The sequence below is a fragment of the Podarcis liolepis genome (genome assembly GCF_965112155.1).
Source record: "Podarcis liolepis genome assembly, chromosome: 8".
In the NCBI taxonomy this organism is placed as follows: Eukaryota; Metazoa; Chordata; class Lepidosauria; order Squamata; family Lacertidae; genus Podarcis; species Podarcis liolepis.
In genome coordinates, this window is record NC_139560.1 from 10,586,574 (window position 1) to 10,606,817 (window position 20,244).

The 20,244-nt window shown below is 47.1% G+C and overlaps 1 protein-coding gene across 1 annotated transcript in view; it reads left to right on the forward strand.

Moving 5' to 3' along the window:
• Positions 1-20,244, forward strand: part of NDRG1 (N-myc downstream regulated 1) — an 83,510-nt gene that overhangs the window by 15,932 nt on the left and 47,334 nt on the right. The window lies entirely within an intron of this gene.

Here is a 20,244-nt window from a genome sequence, read left to right on the forward strand (position 1 = left end):
TTATTCCTAATATTTAGACTATTCACTCTCATCCACTGCATCCAGACTCTAGTCAAGGGTCTACATCAGGGGTCAGCAAGGTTTATATTGCCTGGGCCGGATCGGTCCCATGAAGATCCCTTCGTGGGCTGGTGCCATGGAAGTGAGTCCCCACGCTGTGCTGCGCCGCTTTAGCGCAATGCACGAGCGGGCAACTCAGTTTGTGGGCGGGTCATGGGCCAGTCCAACGACCTCCGCAGGCTGCTTCCAGCCCATGGACCTTAGGTTGCTGACCCCTGGTCTACATGATCTCACCTGATTCAGATGTTGTGGAGAAATAGAGCTGAGTGTCATCTCACATCTATGGACTACTCCCTTTATAGAGATCTTGAATAGCACTGGGGATAAAACCCTGCAGCAACCCATAGAATTAATACCAGGGGAACAAATACAGTGGTGCCCCGCAAGACGAATGCCTCGCAAGACGGAAAACTCGCTAAACGAAAGAGTTTTCCGTTTTGGAGGTGCTTCGCAAAACGAATTTCCTATGGGCTTGCTTCGCAAGACGACAATATCTTGCGAGTTCCTGCTGGGGTTTTTCCCCTCCCCCCCTTTTTCTAAGCCACTAAGCCGCTTATCAGCTGATCCGATCAGCAGATAAGCCGCTAAAAGCCGCTAATAGCGCTAATCCGCTAATCCGTCAATGGGCTTGCTTCGCAAGACGAAAAAACCGCAAGACGAAGAGAATCACAGAATGGATTCTTTTCATCTTGCGAGGCACCACTGTACAAAAATAATAATAATCACAACCTTCCCTAATGCTGACATAGTCACCCCTTTTTAAAGGTTAAATGCTTCCCCGAATATATATAATTTGTGGAATTGTGGACAAAGCCTTAAATACCGTATTTTTCGTTCTATAGGACGCACATTTCCGCCTCCAAAAATTATGTGTGTGCGTCCTATAGAGCGAATGCAGGCTGCGCCGCTAAGCCCAAAGCCAGAACAGGAAGACGGAGCACTGCGGAGCGCTCCGTCTCGCTGCTCTAGCTTGGGGATTGCTGCGCGCAAACCTCTGCAGGGCAGCAGGGTGCCTTCACCCCACTGTCCTGCAGAAGCTAGCAAAGCTGTTCCCAAGCCAGAACAGCGAGACGGAGGGCTCCGTCTCGCTGCTCTAGCTTGGGGACGGCTGCGCGCAAACCTCTGTAGGGCAGCGGGGTGCCTTCACTCCGCTGTCCTGCAGAAGCTAGCAAGGCTGTTCCCAAGCCAGAACAGCAAGACGGAGGGCTCCGTCTCGCTGCTCTAGCTTGTGGATTGCTGCGCGCAAACCTCTGCAGGGCAGCGGGGTGCCTTCACCCCACTGTCCTGCAGAAGCTAGCAAGGCTGTTCCCAAGCCAGAACAGCGAGACGGAGGGCTCCATCTCGCTGCTCTAGCTTGGGGACGGCTGCGCGCAAACCTCTGCAGGGCAGCGGGGTGCCTTCACCCCACTGTCCTGCAGAAGCTAGCAAAGCTGTTCCCAAGCCAGAACAGCGAGACGGAGGGCTCCATCTCGCTGCTCTAGCTTGGGGACGGCTGCGCGCAAACCTCTGTAGGGCAGCGGGGTGCCTTCACTCCGCTGTCCTGCAGAAGCTAGCAAGGCTGTTCCCAAGCCAGAACAGCAAGACGGAGGGCTCCGTCTCGCTGCTCTAGCTTGTGGATTGCTGTGCGCAAACCTCTGCAGGGCAGCGGGGTGCCTTCACCCCACTGTCCTGCAGAAGCTAGCAAGGCTGTTCCCAAGCCAGAACAGCGAGACGGAGGGCTCCATCTCGCTGCTCTAGCTTGGGGACGGCTGCGCGCAAACCTCTGCAGGGCAGCGGGGTGCCTTCACCCCACTGTCCTGCAGAAGCTAGCAAAGCTGTTCCCAAGCCAGAACAGCGAGACGGAGGGCTCCATCTCGCTGCTCTAGCTTGGGGGCGGCTGCGCGCAAACCTCTGTAGGGCAGCGGGGTGCCTTCACTCCGCTGTCCTGCAGAAGCTAGCAAGGCTGTTCCCAAGCCAGAACAGCGAGACGGAGGGCTCCGTCTCGGTGTTCTAGCTTGGGGACGGCTGCGCGAACAGCCTCCCCAGGGCAGCGGGGTCTCTTCACCCCGCTGTCCTGCAGAAGCTAGCAAGGCTGTTCCCAAGCCAGAACAGCGAGACGGAGGGCTCCGTCTCGCTGTTCTAGCTTGGGGACGGCTGTGCGCAAACCTCTGCAGGGCAGCGGGGCACTGCGCTCCAAAGGCTTCAGGGATCTTTGAGGCTGGCTGTGGGGGAAAGCAGCGCTTCCCCCCACCGCCAGCCCCACAAGCTCTGGTAAATGTACCTTGAACGCACTTTGTTTTAGAGGGGGAGAACAAGAAAATATTTTTTTTCCCTGTTCTCCCCCTCCTATGGTCCGGTGCGTCCTATGGTCCGGTGCGTCCAATGGTGCGAAAAATACGGTAAGTATTGTTGGACTCTAAAGTAAGCACCGTTGGCTAACCTTTCGAAAAGGCTATTTCCCCTCACCCCACTTCAAAGGCAAATCAAGACTTTTATCTTTGCAAGGAATGAGCCTAGAAGAGAACTACTAGATGTTTGAGCCAAAGTCTGTTCCAAAGCTCAGAACTGGCCAGAACAAACTCCACCACCGCTACTCTTGAAAGAACCAGATCGTTTTTGCAAAGCTGGGAATTTGCTGACATGTTTGGTCCAAGTCAAGCAAGACATTGTCGAAAGAAAGAAAGAAAGAAAGAAAGAAAGGAAGGAAGGAAGGAAGGAAGGAAGGAAGGAAGGAAGGAAGGAAGGAAGGAAGGAAGGAAGGAAGGAAGATGCCATTGTAGTGTTTTCCTCCCGCATGTGCAGGGTCCACTCGCTCATAGGTTAGGAAGAACCCTCATAGCATTTATTCTGAATCATTGGGCAAGCAGCCTTTTAAGGGTATCAGCAAAGGAGCATTTGAGAGGTGAGCCTCTGTAGCACTGCAAAGGAACGGGATGCATCTCTTGGTGCATACAGCACAACTCCTGGGTGACGCAACATGCCATTAAAAGGTAAAGGACCCCTGGATGATTAAGTCCAATCAAAGGCGACTATGGGGTTGCAGTGCTCATCCCACTTTCAGCCAGTGTTTGTCCACAGACAGTTTTCCGGGTCTTGTGGCCAACATGACTAAACTGCTTCTGGTACAAGGGAACACCATGACAAACCAGTGTGCACGGAAATGCTGTTTACCTTCCCGCCCTAGCGGTACCTATTTATCTACTTGCACTGGCGTGCTTTCAAACTGATAGGTTGGCAGGAGCTGAGACAGAGCAACGGGAGCTCACCCTGTCATGGTGATTTGAACAGCTGACCTTCTGACCAGCAAGCCCAAGAGGCTCAGTGATTTAGACCACAGTGCCACCCGTGTCCAATCTTCATTAAGTGGTGAACACATGACCCTGGATTCTTGTTTTGGAATATTTCACCCACTGTTGTAAAGTGTATGCAATAGTAACTGGGTGGGTTCATAATTGTAGAAACAGCATCTGTCTTCCAGATGGCAGAGAACCCATTGATGGTGCTACTCTTAACATGGTTGCTGATAGTTAGAGACTCTGGGCCTCAATTGTCTTTTATACTAAACAAGTAAACAGCCGTAAGTCATTTGTGGAATGGATTCCCTTAGAAGTTGGTAATAATAATAATAATAATAATAATAATAATAATAATAATAATTTGATTTTGAATTGATTTTAGAATATTGATTTTAGAATGCTGTGTTACTTTTATTGCTGTTAGCCGCTCTGAGCCTGGCTTCAGCTGGGGAGGGCGGGATATAAATAAATTATTATTATTATTATTATTATTATTATTATTATTATTATTATTACCTTTATTGTTAATGTACAACCTGTGTACAATGAAATTAACTGAGTCTCCTCCCCCCCAAACACTCAATCTCATTGCACTCTGTGTGCTTGTCGCACAACACTCCAACCCCAAAAGTCAGTTGCACTATATCATTTTTCGTTCAGCAGCCTAACAGCCCACGGATAGAAACTGTTTTTTAGCCTGTTGGTAGAACTAATTATACTTCTATATCTCCTGCCCGAGGGTAGAAGATTAAAGAGGTGCTGGCCGGGGTGTGAATCATCCCTGAGAATTTTTCTCGCTCTCCTAAGGCAACGATCCCTTGTGACGTCATCTAGCGGGCTCAGGGGACAGCCCATGATATCATGTGCTGTGTTCACCACCCTCTGTAGAGACTTTCCCTCCTTGGAGGTTTTTAAGCAGAGGTCGGGTGGCCATCTCTCATGGATGCTTTAGCTAAGATTCCTGCATTGCAGGGAGTTGGACTGGATGAAGCTTGGGATCCCTTCTAACGCTACGATTCTGTGATTCTAGAAATCCTGGAAAGGTGGATGGTCTGTGAGTGAGTGTTTCCTGTGTCACAGAAACAGGCCCGTGGGTTGCACTCCCTCTGGAAGGACCAGGTACAGCTAGGGTCAACTCCGGGGTCCATCCTTAGAGGAGAGCCAGTGTGGTGTAGTGGTTAAGAGCAGTAGACTCGTAATCTGGTGAACTGGGTTCGCTTCCCCGCTCCTCCACATGCAGCTGCTGGGTGACCTTGGGCTAGTCACACTTCTCTGAAGTCTCTCAGCCCCACTCACCTCACAGAGTGTTTGTTGTGGGGGAGGAAGGGAAAGGAGAATGTTAGCCGCTTTGAGACTCCTTCGGGTAGTGATAAAGCAGGATATCAAATCCAAATTCTTCTTCACCTTCTTACCGGCTTCGGATGCTGCAACCACTTTCACTGGGCAGCTGGTCCAGACACTGGATGACTGCAAGGCATTCATGTGTGGGGCTTCCCCCTGGTTGTTCTGCGATCTGCAGCTAGCGCTGAATGCTGCAGCACAATTGCTGACAGGTGTGAGATCCTGCCTGCTTCTTACGCCTCTGCTCAATGTTCTGCACTGGTTTCCAATTCCCCCCCTGGCCAAGTTCAAAATGTCACACTTAAGAGGCTGAGGACTTGTTTACTTAAGGGATCAACTTGCCCCACTCTGTGCCTATTTGATCTCATCAAACTGCAGCACTTTCACCAGGCCATATAATGCCAGTTCCACCTTTGCAAGGAGCTGTTCCCTTAACACCTGAGCTCTGAAACTCCCTGCCTTTTGACACCAGGGACGCGGTTGGCGCTGTGGGTTAAACCACAGAGCCTAGGACTTCCAATCAGAAGGTTGGCGGTTCGAATCCCCGCGACGGGGTGAGCTCCCTTTACTCGGTCCCTGCTCCTGCCAACTTAGCAGTTCAAAAGCACATCAAAGTGCAAGTAGATAAATAGGTACCACTCTGGCGGGAAGGTAAACGGCATTTCCACATGACCCGGAAGCTGTACGCCGGCTCCCTCGGCCAATAAAGTGAGATGAGCGCTGCAACCCCAGAGTCGGCCACGACTGGGCCTTGTTGTGGTGCTATTTGAGAGACTTAATTAAAAAAATAAATGTAAACAGGTTACATATATCTGTTCCTTTCACATGAATAGTGGCTTTCAATTTATTTATGCCCGCTGCTAAGGGCATGGATTATTATAGATTTTTTCTAAGTGAAACAAAAATGAAAGGGTTAGGAAGACATCAACACAAACAAATGACAGAGAGAATGTTATTGCCAGCCCAAGAAACAATGCTCCCATTTAGAAAACTCCAGCAAATAGGGAAAATGCTATAGTTGCTTTTTTTGAAACAAACCCGACAAGGAGCTGATGTGCTGTATTCACTAGTCTATAGGCTTGCTGTACAGAGGGAGGATGTGTTTTCTGGTGCAGAATACTTCCACCCATCCAAACCTTTATGTTTCTAACTCTACAGACTGATGGGTTGAGAATATGGAGGCAGTATCTGGCTACAGCTCATTCCAGGTTTTGTTTTGTGTATGTCATGCTCTATTAATACCCGTTCCACTTGCCTTTATACCCTACCCTTTCTGCAAGGAGCTCAAAGTGTTGTGACTGGTTCTCCGCTTCCTCATTCCATCCCAACTACAACCCTTTGAGGTAGGTTAGGCTGAGAGTTGGTGGCTGGCTCAAGGCCGCCCAGTGAGTTTCATGGAGGAGTAGGGATTTGAACCCTGTTCTCTCAGGCCCTAGGGACGTGGGTGGTGCTGTGGGTTAAGCCACAGAGACTAGGACTTGCCGATCAGAAGGTCGGCGGTTCGAATCCCTGCGACGGGGTGAGCTCCCATTGTTCGGTCCCTGCTCCTGCCAACCTAGCAGTTCGAAAGCACATCAAAGTAGATAAATAGGTACCACTCCAGCAGGAAGGTAAACGGCGTTTCCGTGCGCTGCTCTGGTTTCGCCAGAAGCAGCTTAGTCCTGCTGGCCACCTGACCTGGAAGCTGTACGCTGGCTCCCTCGGCCAGTAAAGCGAGATGAGCGCCGCAACCCCGGAGTCGGTCACGACTGGACCTAATGGTCAGGGGTCCCTTTACCTTTACCTTTACCTCTCAGGTCCTAATTCAATCCTAACCACCTTGCCACAGCAGCTATTTTGGTTTTCCTGCCTTTAAGCAACGGAGGTTGACAAGATGGATTTGCAAGGCTCTTTCCAACTCTTAAGATAAGACACTATTTAAATAAACGATAGGAGCAAGAGGCACAAACGACAAACATTTTTCTCTGGGGCAACACTTGCAGAGGGGAGTAACAAGAGGCAAAGAAACAGAGTCTGTGGTTTTCCAGGCAAAATAAACAGAAGATTCCACGTTTTCAGAACCAGAATCATGTCTGCTGCCTTTCGATAGGGGACTCTTGGATGCTAGACCTTGAAAACCTTTCTGGTTGTCATCATTTCTTCAGGAAGTGCAAGTGGGGGCAGGGAGGAAACACATGCTTTTGTTTTGCAAACATCTTTCCCTTGAAAGTTAGATCTTTCCAGCTCACTTTCCCTGTAACCGGTAGGCCTACTCTTTGGGGGACAGTTTCTGTGAAACGCTTTTGTCTCAAAGCACTTTGGGTTGAAAACCAACCACTGCTTATTTCCTCTGCGGTCTCTCCCAGGTCTTGATTTTTGAACCGGATGCATTGCAAATTACGCACTTTCTCTACCGTGGACTGGCTTCCAATGCAGCACGGATGAGTCAGCCTTGCTTCCTTACTTTCAGAGGAATGTGTCTGTCGTCCGGTATGTTCATTCTAGATTGTTTGTTGCTCATTAAGAAGCATGTGCAACTCAACCTGAAATAACAGTTATTCTTGGGAGGGCTGCATTTAATTCCCGTACCTGAGGTTTTCCGCCCCTGATTTAGAGGCACAGCTCACTTGTGCATTGCTAACATAACAAGTAGTTATGTTAATGGAGTCAGTCTGGTGTGATAGTTGTTGTTGTTGTTTAGTCGTTTAGTTTTGTTGTTTAGTCGTTTAGTGACCCCATGGACCAGAGCACGCCAGGCCCTCCTGTCTTCCCCTGCCTCCTGCAATTTGGTCAAACTCATGCTGGTAGCTTCGAGAACACTGCCCAGCCATCTCGTCCTCTGTCGTCCCCTTCTCCTTGTGCCCTCCATCTTTCTCAACATCAGGGTCTTTTCCAGGGAGTCTTCTCTTCTCACGAGGTGGCCAAAGTATTGGAGCCTCAGTTTCAGGATCTGTCCTTCCAGTGAGCACTCAGGGCTGATTTCCTTCAGAATGGAGAGGTTTGATCTTCTTGTAGTCCACGGGACTCTCAAGAGTCTCCTCCAGCACCATAATCAAAAGCATCAATTCTTTGGCGATCAGCCTTCTTTATGGTCCAGCTCTCACTTCCATACATGACGACCGGGAAAACCATAGCTTTAACTATATGGACTTTGTTGGCAAGGTGATGTGATAGTTAGATCTGGACTATTGCCCGGGAGACCAGGTTTCAAATCCTCTATCAGTCATGAAGCTCACTGCGTGACCTTGAATCAGTGGCGATCCCTCAGCCAACCTACCTCACAGGGTTGTTGGGAGGATAAAATTGGAGCAGTGAACCAGTTACAGCACCTTAAGCTCTTTGGAGAGGTGGTACATAAATGTGATAGATAGATAGATGGAATAGAATAGAATAGAATAGAATAGAATAGAATAGAATAGAATAGAATAGAATAGATAGACAGACAGTTAGTTTGGCTCTCATACTGAGTCAGACAATTTGTTTCTCCTGCCCCACATGGTCTTCTCTGCCAGAGGCTCTCCATATGTACCGTATTTTTTGCTCTATAAGACTCACTTTTTCCCTCCTAAAAAGTAAGGGGAAATGTGTGTGCATCTTATGGAGCGAATGCAGGCTGCACAGCTATCCCAGAAGCCAGAACAGCAAGAGGGATTGCTGTTTTCACTGTGCAGCGATCCCTCTTGCTGTTCTGGCTTCTAAGATTCAGAATATTTTTTTTCTTGTTTTCCTCCTCCAAAAACTAGGTGCGTCTTGTGGTCTGGTGCATCTTATAGAGCGAAAAATACGGTGTTTACAGGACCGCCTCTCCTGGTCTGCCCTGCAGAGGACCTTAAGGTCCATGAATAATCACAGTTTAGAGGTCCCAGGCCCTAAGGAAGTCGGACTATCCTGCACCAGGGCCAGGGCCTTCTCAGTGATGGCTCCAACCTGGTGGAATGCTCTGTCCCATGAGACCAGGGCCCTGCAGGATTTAACTTCCTGCCTGTAAGACAGAGTTGTTCTGCCTGGCTTTCAATTTGAACCTGCCCTGATCTTTTATTCCCCTTCCTTCCCTCCCCCTCCCCCTTTTATGAAGATTACCCACTCTGGGATCCCACAGCTAATTCTCCCCTGGTGTCGTAGCTGGCCCAAATAGGACTAATTTAGCCAGCTAGCCCTGGTGATCATCTAATGCTTATTGGATGGATTTCCCCCCTAAACTGATTTTTGAATTCTGAATTTATTGTTATTCATGTTTTATACTGTATTTTATGCTGTTTTTTGTTGCATCAATTAAGTGTTTTGAATTTGTTGTTAGCCATCCTGAGCCCAGTTATTATTATTATTATTATTATTATTATTATTATTATTATTATTATTATTATTAATGTACCCTTGAGGGTAGGGGACCGTTGTCCATCACTGGAATGAATGAAGAAACCCAGATGCACTCTGTGTTGTGGAAACTGTGTGAAACACTTTGATACTCAACTGGGATCTTTTCGTTTGATTGCAAAACTACAGTACCCAGAAGATCTTGGAAGCAAGAATCTAGGCCGTTGCAACCTAAAATAACCCAACAGTTGGCTTGTTTTTCAGCCTAGTCCTTGTGGCGATGACATGGCAACTCTACTCCTGCCTGGGAAATGCCGTGGTTATATGAATTGAGTGCAAGTGTTGCGGACAAGCTTGAATTGGGTGGTGCTGAACGCTATGCAATAAAGCATTGCTGCTGAAAAATGCTGCAAATACACTGCAGTAAAGAGACTAGGCTGGAGAGCATAAAATGACCCTCACAGCTTTGCAAAAGCAAAGTCCTGTAAACTTGCAGGTCCCTATTCCTTTCCAAACAGGAAACAGTGAATAGGAAAGTACCAGCTATGGAGATGAACATGATTTGGACTGCAGACTTGTGCTAGCAAATCACCCTGATTTACTAACACAGGTATTCGGACTCTGTGCCCTGTACGTTCTGAAATGGTCCTCTCTGAGGGCGCTGGTCCATGTGCTTTTCCTAAATGCATGGACGGGCTCCTGTAGCAGCCTTCAAACTGGCCTCAAACTGGTAATAGTGAAGCAAGAAAACTCCTCCGGCCCTCCCATCACTACTAGGAAACAGCTTCAAACAGCTGTGGAAGTCCGGAAGTCTGCACAGCCACTTCTGGCCAAAGCCTATTTTTATTCTTGGCTTGGGCTTTTTCGGATACAGTCGGCTCTGCATTTAACTTCCTCTCCAGCATAATGAACCAACACCATTGCTGAACTGTGGCCCCTAGCCTCATTGAACCTAAACAGTGGCAATTCCAGATCAATTCCCCAAGTCAGTAGCTGGGAATCAATGCCACACCCTTGCCTAAAGGGCTTACAATGTAATGCAAAGTTTGGGGAGTAAGAAGGCATTAGTTTCCATTCTGCTCTGCATTTCTCCTCTGCAGCGCTATTTCCATTCCGCTGCAATCCAACTTCCTCCCAAAACTATGTTAAGTGACTCACTGTGCACCGTGGCAAAATTATGCAACTTGTGTAAATAATGTTGTCATTATATTATTTCACCTATTCCATCCATTTGAATGTAAAGGAAATACATATGTGGGGTTCCCTCGCTGGAAGAAGCCAAGTTACAGGGAACCAGGCAGAGGGCCTTCTCGGTAGTGGCACCCACCCTGTGAAACGCCCTCCCATAGTTGTCATAGAGAAAAACAACTACCAGACTTTTAGAAGACATCTGAAGGCAGACCTGTTTAGGGAAGCTTTTAATGTTTAATAGACTATTGTATTTTAATATTCTGTTGAAAGCTGCCCAGAGTGGCTGGGGAAACCCAGCCAGATGGGTGGGATATAAATTAATAATAATAATAATAATAATAATAATAATAATAATAATAATAATAATAATAATAATATACCACCTTTATGTTCCCATGGACTGATTGCATGGCAACATGTGCAAATGGCTTTAGATACCTATTAGGTCCATAAATTACCACATAGCATATATTCAACACACAAAAACCGCAACAATTTGTTGTTGACAAAGGACAGCTGGACATATAAAGGGCCCCATTACCTTCAGTAGCTTAGGGCCTTATCAAACCTAAATCTGGCCCTGATCCAGAGACATGAGGGTCTTAGGACTTTCTGCATGCAAGGCAGATGTGAACTATGGATCTTCTAGTTAAAAGTGGCTCAGCCGTCATCAAAAGGCACATGGAAGAGTGTCTCTGGGGCTCCAGCTCGCATGCTGAGCCTAAGCGCATTGACTTGGAAGCAAGTCCCACAGAGATGGATGGGACTTACTTTTGAGCAAGCGTGCGTAGATCATGTCCACAGATGGCAGGATCCCCAAGGATGTGATGGCTTCTGGCACCAGGCCCGTTTGCAGACCACCTCTGTGTTTCGAAAATGCCTGCAAACATGAACTGAAGGCTGGCAACATCAACCCCACCATGTGGGAATCCCTTGCAGATGACCACAGTGCCTGGAGACAGACAGGCAGGTCATGCATCCATAGCAGTGACCAGAAGAGGAATTAAAGCAGGGAGGACCACATCTTCATCAGCACAACCGATTGCCTTCCTCTGTCCCACCTGCAACAAAACATGTCTCTCCTATGTCAGTCTCTACAGCCACAGCAGGCGCTGTAACTCTCCAATGGTTTGACTTCACCCTGCGAAGGTGCAATCCTCCATTGTTGCATTCTCCCATGCCATTTTGGAGAGGCAAGCCAAGTGAACCACACTGCTAAGGTTCGTCGGTGTGTAATTTTATTGCTTTTTTCAGCTGCTCATTTCCCAAGTCCCCTCTCTGCCCTGTCCACTATGCCACAGGGACTCTTATCAAATGTCCTGACTTTGGCCCAATTCATAGCGATTTCTGCCTGTATTTAAGTGTGCAGAAGAGGAACTCCCTTCCTGTTCTATTTAGAGACCAAATGCATTCCGCGCAGAAGAGGTGATTTTATGTGAGTTTTTAAAAATAAAAGAACAAAGAAGTATGTGTTTGATTTGCTTATCAGGTTGGTTCAGGAACTGCTCTCGCTAAGGAAACCTAAATTAAGGACCCTTTGCATTATGGGCTGTGATGGTCCTCGGTTTGACAAGCTTTGTCTAGCAGGGGTGTGTGTGTGTGTGTTCTGGAAATAATCAGGGTGACTCATCTGTACTTGAAAGCCTTGACTTCTTGCCTGCAACCCAGACACTCCTTCAAAGCTGAGGCAACGTGCTGCAAGGCAATCCTAGCGTCTTGCACACTGTGATGATTCAAAGCCCCATGACTGCCTTTGGAAGCCTTGGAGAGAGTTCCTGGGGCCGTTCCCATGAACCAAACTGATTCTTCACACTCGCTGACCTGCAGTGGGCTCAGTTATGTCTTTAAAAGAATGGGGGTGAGGTTCATGGCAGGCAAACTCTCTGCTTGATGCAGGGAATCTAGAGCTACAGCACCCTCAAGATCAGGCATAGGCAAACTCCAGCCCTCCAGATGTTTGGGACTACAATTCCCATCATCCCTGACCACTGGTCCTGTTAGCTAGGGATGATGGGAATTGTAGTCCCAAACATCTGGAGGGCCGGAGTTTGCCTATGCCTGCTCAAGATGATGATGACGATGATATTTCTAACCCGCCCATCTAGCTGGGTTTCCCCAGCCACTCTGGGTTGCTTACAGCATATATAAAACATAGAATCATAGAACATAATAAAATATCAAACATTAAAAACTTCCTGATAAAAGGGCTGACTTCAGATGTCTTCTAAAAGTTAGGTAGTTAGGTAGTTGTTGTTTTTTCAATTTTCCTCCCAGTTTTTTCATATATCATTTACATTCAAATAAAATCTATTTTGTACATATATAGGATTCCCTGAAGCCTTAGACCTCCCCCTGCCCCATCATGGTTTCCGTTGCAAATCTTTTCCTACTGCATCTTATAATATTTATCCAGATTTTGTTTATATCCCATTTTAACCATAAAATTCATACATTACAAGTGTTATATCAGTCCTGCTAATGTTTTTAGATGTTTACAGTGCTCTTTAAGGCAGTCTATAAACTTTTCCCCATTCTCTATTAAATTTCTTGTCTTCTTGGTTCCTGATTCTGCTGGTCAATTTTGCAATTTCAGCATAGTTCATCATCTTGATTATCCATTCTTCTCTGGATGGGACCTTATAAAAGTAATGTTCAGTGGTACCTCAGGTTAAGAACTTAATTCGTTCTGGAGGTCCGTTCTTAACCTGAAACTGTTCTTAACCAGAGGTACCACTTTAGCTAATGGGGCCTTGCACTGTTGCCGCACCGCCGCTGCACGATTTCTGTTCTCATCCTGAAGCAAAGTTCTTAACCCGAGGTACTATTTCTGGGTTGGCGGAGTCTGTAACCTGAAGCGTCTGTAACCCGAAGTACCACTGTAGTTCTTTATCTCCTTGACATCTGCCGGGAGGGTGTTCCACAGGGCGGACGCCACTACCAAGAAGGCCCACTGCCTGGTTCCCTGTAACCTCACTTCTCGCAGTGAGGGAACTGCCAGAAGGCCCTTGGCGCTCGACCTCAGTGTCCGGGCTGAACGATGGAGGTGGAGACGCTCCTTCAGGTATACTGGGCCAAGTCTGTTTAGGTCTTTAAAGCCAACCAAAACTTTGAATTGTGCTTAGAAACATACTGGGAGATGGTGAAGATCCTTTAGGACCGGTGTTATATGATCTTGCAACCATGATGATGCTTGCAACCATGGGCAATGACCAGGCACGATGGGAGCTGTTTGTTCAGCAACATTTGGAGGGCCAAAGGTCCCCCACATCCGATTTAACTGAAAAGGAAGCTTGGTGCAATTGACTACCCTACCCTGAAAGTTCTGTGCTTGCAATTTAATATAATATGCTAGCACTTCAGGGCAGAACAGCAGAGGAGAGCAAGCCATACACAGAGGGAACAGAAGGTTTGATTTAATTCAGGAAGGACGGAGAGCATCACATGCAGAGTCTTCATCATGTGTGGGCAATCATTGGCCCTCTAGATGGGGCTGAACTTCAATTCCCATCATCCCTGGGAGTGCTGGGACTGATGGGAGTTGTAGTTCAGAGGCAGTGAGAGATTTTACTTTCTTGGGCTCCATGATCGCTGCAGATGGTGACAGCAGCCACGAAATTAAAAGACGCCTGCTCCTTGGGAGAAAGGCGATGGCAAACCTAGACAGCATTTTAAAATGTAGAGACATGTGAAGTGGGCGATCCAAGTTACCTGATATTGCTGTAGTCCATACTTCGCAGCCACAATCGAACCTGTTTTTTGTATTCTCTGTCACTCAATGTTTTAAATCTCCCGTTACCTTTGTTATCCCCATTTTCTCAAAGTATTCGCCCAGAACGGCATACACTTTTATCTCCCCACCCCCATTTTATGTTGTTATTTCTATGTATATTATGCTATGGCCGCATGGCTAATGCAATAAAATCATTATTATAAAATGTAGAGACATCACCTTGCCAACAAAGGTCCGTATAGTTAAAGCTATGGTTTTCCCAGTAGTGATGTATGGAAGTGAGAGCTGGACCATAAAAAAGGCTGATCGCCAAAAAATTGATGCTTTTGAATTATGGAGCTGGAGGAGATTCTTGAGAGTCCCATGGACTGCAAGAAGATCAAACCTATCCATTGTTAAGGAAATCAGCCCTGAGTGCTCACTGGAAGGACAGATCCTGAAGCTGAGGCTCCAATACTTTGGCCACCTCCTGAGAAGACAAGACTCCCTGGAAAAGACCCTGATGTTGGGAAAGATGGAGGGCACAAGGAGAAGGGGACGACAGAGGACAAGATGGTTGGATAGTGTTATTGAAGCTACCAGCATGAGTTTGTCCAAACTGCGGGAGGCAGGGGAAGACAGAAGTGCCTGGTGTGCTCTGGTCCATGGGGTCTCGAAGAGTCGGACACGACTAAACGACTAAACAACAACAACAACATCTAGGAAACCAAAGATTCCCTACCCCTTCATTGGATGCCCTCATTGGGGTTTATATACTATTATGAGAGAGTGAGAGAAAAGGCTCTCTCTCTTTCTCTCTATTCCAGGCTCTCCTGCGTATTTTTACTCCAGAAAAGGAGCGTGTAAATTGGATTGATTGAGGACATGAGATATAGCACCCCCTTTTTGAGGATCCAGGCAGAGGTTGACATAGTCCATTGTTTTGTGAATGTGGCACAGGCAGCCAATGAAATTGTGGGCTCAGCATTCCCAGAATGCAAGCTGTTCATCAGGCTAAAGGGCTGCGTGTGAGGTTTTTTTGCACAGGTGCCCCTGATGCAAAGAGCTACAGCGTAGATTTCAAAGAGATGCACAGACAGCACTCCTGAACCATCTGGTAGATATTAGAAGACCTTTTTTTTCTCCTGGTCCTCCTCTGCATCAGCCAGCAATGGAAGCAGCAGACACGTCCTCCTGCAAATTCTTTCTAAAACTAGTCAGGAGAACCTGCCGGAAGCGGTTTGGCTTCAAAACTCGAGGTAGGAATTTCTTCGGCAGGGACGTGAGCAACTGCAGGTGAGTCTCTGACTCAAGAGCAGAACAGAGCTTTTGCATGCCATGACAGCCCTTGAGGGAGTGTTGTTGTTGTTTTCCTGGCAGGTTTTGATTCCATAGTGAAATTATTTCGATGCTACTAATTGAGGTCATCCTCTTCCCTACGGATCTGCAATGGGTGTTTGTTAAAAGGGCAATTGATCTGATGTGTAGATGTCAGCTCCCCCCAGGCTATGGTGACAGGCTAGGCTCAAACTAGATGGTTCGAGAGGAAATCCTGCATTGTTGCTTTTTAAAAAGAGCAGTTTTAGGAAGGGGTAGGATTTCAGGCTCGTGGCAGTAGAGAGGGGTTTAATTTTCCCCGCTGCAAACATTTTTACAATGAAATCAAGACCCCTGTCTGTCTTATTAGATTCACAGCCCATCTTTCCTCCCAAAGGAGCCCAGAATGTCAGACAACAAGTTGTTGCAAGTGCAATTCTACTACACCTTTCTCCCAAACTGAGGTCCAAGGCAGCCCTGTATAGTGAAGTTTTTTTTAATGTTTTATTATGTTTTTATATATGCTGGAAGCCGCCCAGAGCGGCTGGGGTTTCCAGTCAGATGGGCGGGGGACAAATAATAAAATTATGATGATTAAATATTGTATAACAACATGAATGGACCCAAACAGCAATGAGAATTCCCTCTTCCATTCATGGCGCTGGAAATTTAAAACGTGGTTGGCACATGGAAACCCCTTGAATTTGCTTTCACGTGAGTGGAGTGAATCCATGGAGTGAATCTTCAGCGTTTTATATTGTCTCCCTGTGGCAAGAGAAGCCATGCTGAGTCATAAACGGTGGCATGTTCTGTAAACAGTATGGTCCCCATAACAGACTCGTGCTTCACCGAGACATGACTGAGCAAACATCTCATTCAACTTGCAATATGCTGTCTAGTTAAAGTCTCACCAACCGCAGCATATTATGAATCAATGGAAAACTCCAGAGTTGTGCAGAGAAGCTAATTGTGTTGTGTGTGAACGGTGCAACTTTTTTTTTATAAAAAAAGCAAAATATCCTAATAGGTAATAGTTTCTGTGTTCATCTATTTTTTCTGCAATCTGACTTGCCGCTTTGCAGCTCGTGACAGCTAAAGAGCAGAAATCTCTTTTGCTGAATGTTTTTGGAGACTTGTTATTTGCAAGGGGAGGTTTCACGAAATGGGAAGCTCAACTTTTCCCACTGCTGCCACTGCCTGGAAAGGAATTGCACTCAAGGATGGGCAACCTGCGGCCCTCCAGATGTGGTTAGACTACATCTCCCATGATCCCTGACTGTTGACCAGGCATGCTGAGGCTGATGGGAGTTGTAGTTCAGGAACATCCAGAGAGACACACGTTTCCCATCCTTGCATTAGGTGTTTGCCTGCTGTAGTGGCCCAGCCCAGCACAAGGGCTGACTGTTCAGCAAGGATGCACAGCCAATAAATGAAAACAGCTGAGCCTTGTCCCTTGTTTTTCTGGTGAGTGATCTACACGTAGAGAAACCCAGTTCAGGCATTTGTCTCTGTTCGGTTGACAACCCTCAGAAATTTGCTGTTGCTTATAAGCACATAAGCACATAGGGATGCGGATGGTGCTGTGGGTTAAACCACAGAGCCTAGGACTTGCCGATCAGAAGGTTGGCGGTTCGAATCCCTGCAACGGGGTGAGCTCCTGTTGCTCGGTCCCTGCTCCTGCCAACCTAGCAGTTCGAAAGCATGTCAAAGTGCAAGTAGATAAATAGGTACCGCTCTGGCGGGAAGGTAAACGGTGTTTCTGTGCGCTGCTCTGGTTCGCCAGAAGCAGCTTAGTCATGCTGTCTACATGACCCAGAAGCTGTGCGCCGGCTCCCTTGGCCAATAAAGCGAGATGAGTGCCAGAACCCCAGAGTCGTCCGCAACTGAACCTAATGGTCAGGGGTCCCTTTACCTTTATGTGCTGTCAAGGGGACATGCATGCACACAAAAGCTCATACCAATAACAAACTTAGTTGGTCTCTAAGGTGCTACTGGAAGGAATTTTTAAATTTTGTTTCGACTACGGCAGACCAGCATGGCTACCTACCTGTAACCACATCTAGCTGTTACCCAGGAGTAAGTGAAGATTTAACAGATCTCGGAACAAGTTTCAAGCGAGGTCATCTTCTTCCCATCCCAACTCAAAAGGAACTCTCACTGACCTGGATTAGTAATATCACCCGAAACCAAGACAATATTATTTTTTGTTTTTACTGCGGAAACTTTTATTCCAGTTGTGGTTTCCAAAGAGGAAATTTTTCCAGCCACGGATGAAGTCTGAATCTGGAGGAATCCAAATCCTTTTTCTATTTCTCATATATATATAAAATTTTCAGGTATACATTTCCCACAACAGTACATCCAGGAACTTCCCTTCTTCTCCTTCCATGGTTCCTTGTACCTTCAAAATTAGCTGCATATTTTATTTCCTCTATTCCTTTTGTTCTCTTACCCTGCTAGCTCTGCATATTCCTTCATTTTCAGCTGCCATTACTCCCCCAGATCTGTTTCTAATTCTCATGCCAGAGTGAGCCTTGACCCACCACCTATGTTGTTGTTCATATAATTCAGAGAGCTTTAGGACTGGGGAAGGAGGTGAGGGCACGAAGCTTGCTTTGGGCGAAAAGGTCTGTTTCTTCACTCAGGGAAATGAACACATGGCATCTTACGCTCTTCTGCCATGTGACCCTGCCCCTCTGTTAAGTCCATTAGCAGAGGCCTTGCTTTGTGTCCTGCCATCATCAGAGGCCCAACTGACAGTGAGAGCAAACGTGGCCTTTTTGACAGTGGCCCCCGAAGCTGTGGAATTTCCTCTCTCTGGGAGCAGATAGCCGCAGGCTGGGAGGTGGTGGCGATCTTTTCTGCTACATTGGCAGAAGAGCTGTGCATTGGAGGAGTCAGAAAATTCAGCCAGCTAGCCCAGCCAGCAATGGCTACTTTCCTGGGTTGTGTGTGTGTGTGTGTGTGTGTGTGTGTAGGAGCCTATTTGTTTTGAGACTGGCAGTGGGACACTGGCCCTGATGGGGAATCTAGATTCCATGGACTGACTGGATGCTGAGGAGTAGTGAGGGGACCAGCCGGGGAACCCCAAAGGAAATCCCCAGGGGAAGAAGGCTCAGAGCCAGTGGTTTGATGATGGGATGATGATTTGTGCTCAGTGGGAGCAGATTGGGAAGAGAAAATGTTGGAAGCTGAAGGTAACAGGGTTTAGTGAGCGGGAAGAGGCTGTGGCAGAGAGCAGTCCAGAATTGGAGGCAGAAGTGGAGGCTGGAGAGGGGAAGGTCAAGAGGCAGAGATTAGGTCTTCTGAAGAAGCCAGGGAGTCTTCCCCTCCTGCAGCAACCAGCTACCCTCTCCATGTGGTCTCTCAGAACCCAAAGAGGTATGAAGAGGGCAGGGCAAAGACAGACAAGATGAAGGAGCCTCAGGATAAGGAGGAGGAGGAGACTTAGAGAGCAGTGGGAAGGCGGGATCCTTCAGTCCTCACAACTGCCTCATTGGGGCAAGACCCACTGGGAAGAGTGGCTGTGATCACTAGGCCTGTGCTATTTGGGTTTCTTTGAATAAGGAGTTAACTTCACTGACATCGGCTGTTTTATTGCTGAGCTGCTCCTGAGACTATGGGGAGGGGAGTTAACTTGGCTTCCAAGTGAGACGTGGGATGTTGGGGACCTGTGTCTGCCGTGAGACCACAAAACACGGTTCACACATGCAATGAGTGGGCACTTCCTGATTTTGCTGTTTTATATTGATCAATTGCTTTCTGTTTATTTTACTTTTCATTTTGTACCAATATGTTGCTCACTGCTTTAGGGGCCTTTCGGAGCAAAAAAGTGGAATACAAATGTCATTGTCAGACACCGACGCATAGCCCATACATTGCAGCCGTTCTGATTTAATCTGTAAAAAATGCTTTGCTTAGCTGGGACTCTGGTGATTCTGGACAGAATTCAACTAACTTGTTGCGTGAACAGAATGAGCTCTGTTTATGCAATAGGATTTGATACTTATCCTCTGTGAATTTGCCTAACCTTCCAAGTTGGTGGCCATCCCTCTTGCGAAAGGATTCTTAAAGATTTGTGCTATCAGAAGTGATAAAATGCTTCCAGAAAAATTGGTTTTCCTGCCTACCGGATGTGTGTGTGTGTATACATCTTTATCACATTTGATGCTGGTGTTGCTGGTATCTTGCTGGGAACATTTAATTCCAAGGAACTCTGCAGGGCCACTTGGGCACGATTTGCACGAACAACTCTATTTAAAATCAGAGCAAACACTTAGTGACAGCTGCTTCCCTTCTTGCTACCCTGGGGAAAAAACCCTCAACTGGCACAGTCCCCAAAGTAGGAATACTGAAAGGAAAGTATATTGTGTTGTCCAGCAAGCAATTGTGTATTTTCATAGTCCCCACCACCCATACACTTTAATTTTGTCCTGGCACCCACTGCTGGTTTTTTGACATGCTTTTGAGCCAGATATTATCAGTTCCTTTTTACTTATAGCCGGCCTGGGCAGTGGGAGGTGGGGGGGGGTGTTAGTTGCCTGCTGCCTCCCATCTTAGCCTCAGTTTTGCCCTTGTAAACCTCAGCAGGGAGGATGGGGAAATAACTAGCCTCTTCCTGTGATTGGCAGGTCGCTGTGTGATCCACTGCCTCTCAGCCAAACCTACCTCGCAGCGTCGTTATGAGCATAAAATGGAGAGAGCGGAGAACCAGCTACACAGTTTGGATAGCTCAGTTGGTTAGGGCTCAGTGCTGATAATGCCAGGGTTGCAGGTTCGGTCCCCGAAAGGAACACCTGCATTTCAGGGGGTTGGACTAGATGACCCTCAGGGTCCCTTCCAACTCTAAAATTCTATGATTCTATGGTTTTAGACCACGATGCACTCCTTGGAGCAAAACATGGTATACAGTGCAACAGATGAATAAATTAAAACGCCTGTGCTAAAATCCACCATTCACCTGCCACACATGCGGTATCAAAGGAAGAGGTTGAGCGGGGAACTTTAAAATCCTGGAAGGTTTGACGCACACACCGCTTCACACGAGTGCTTTCTGTT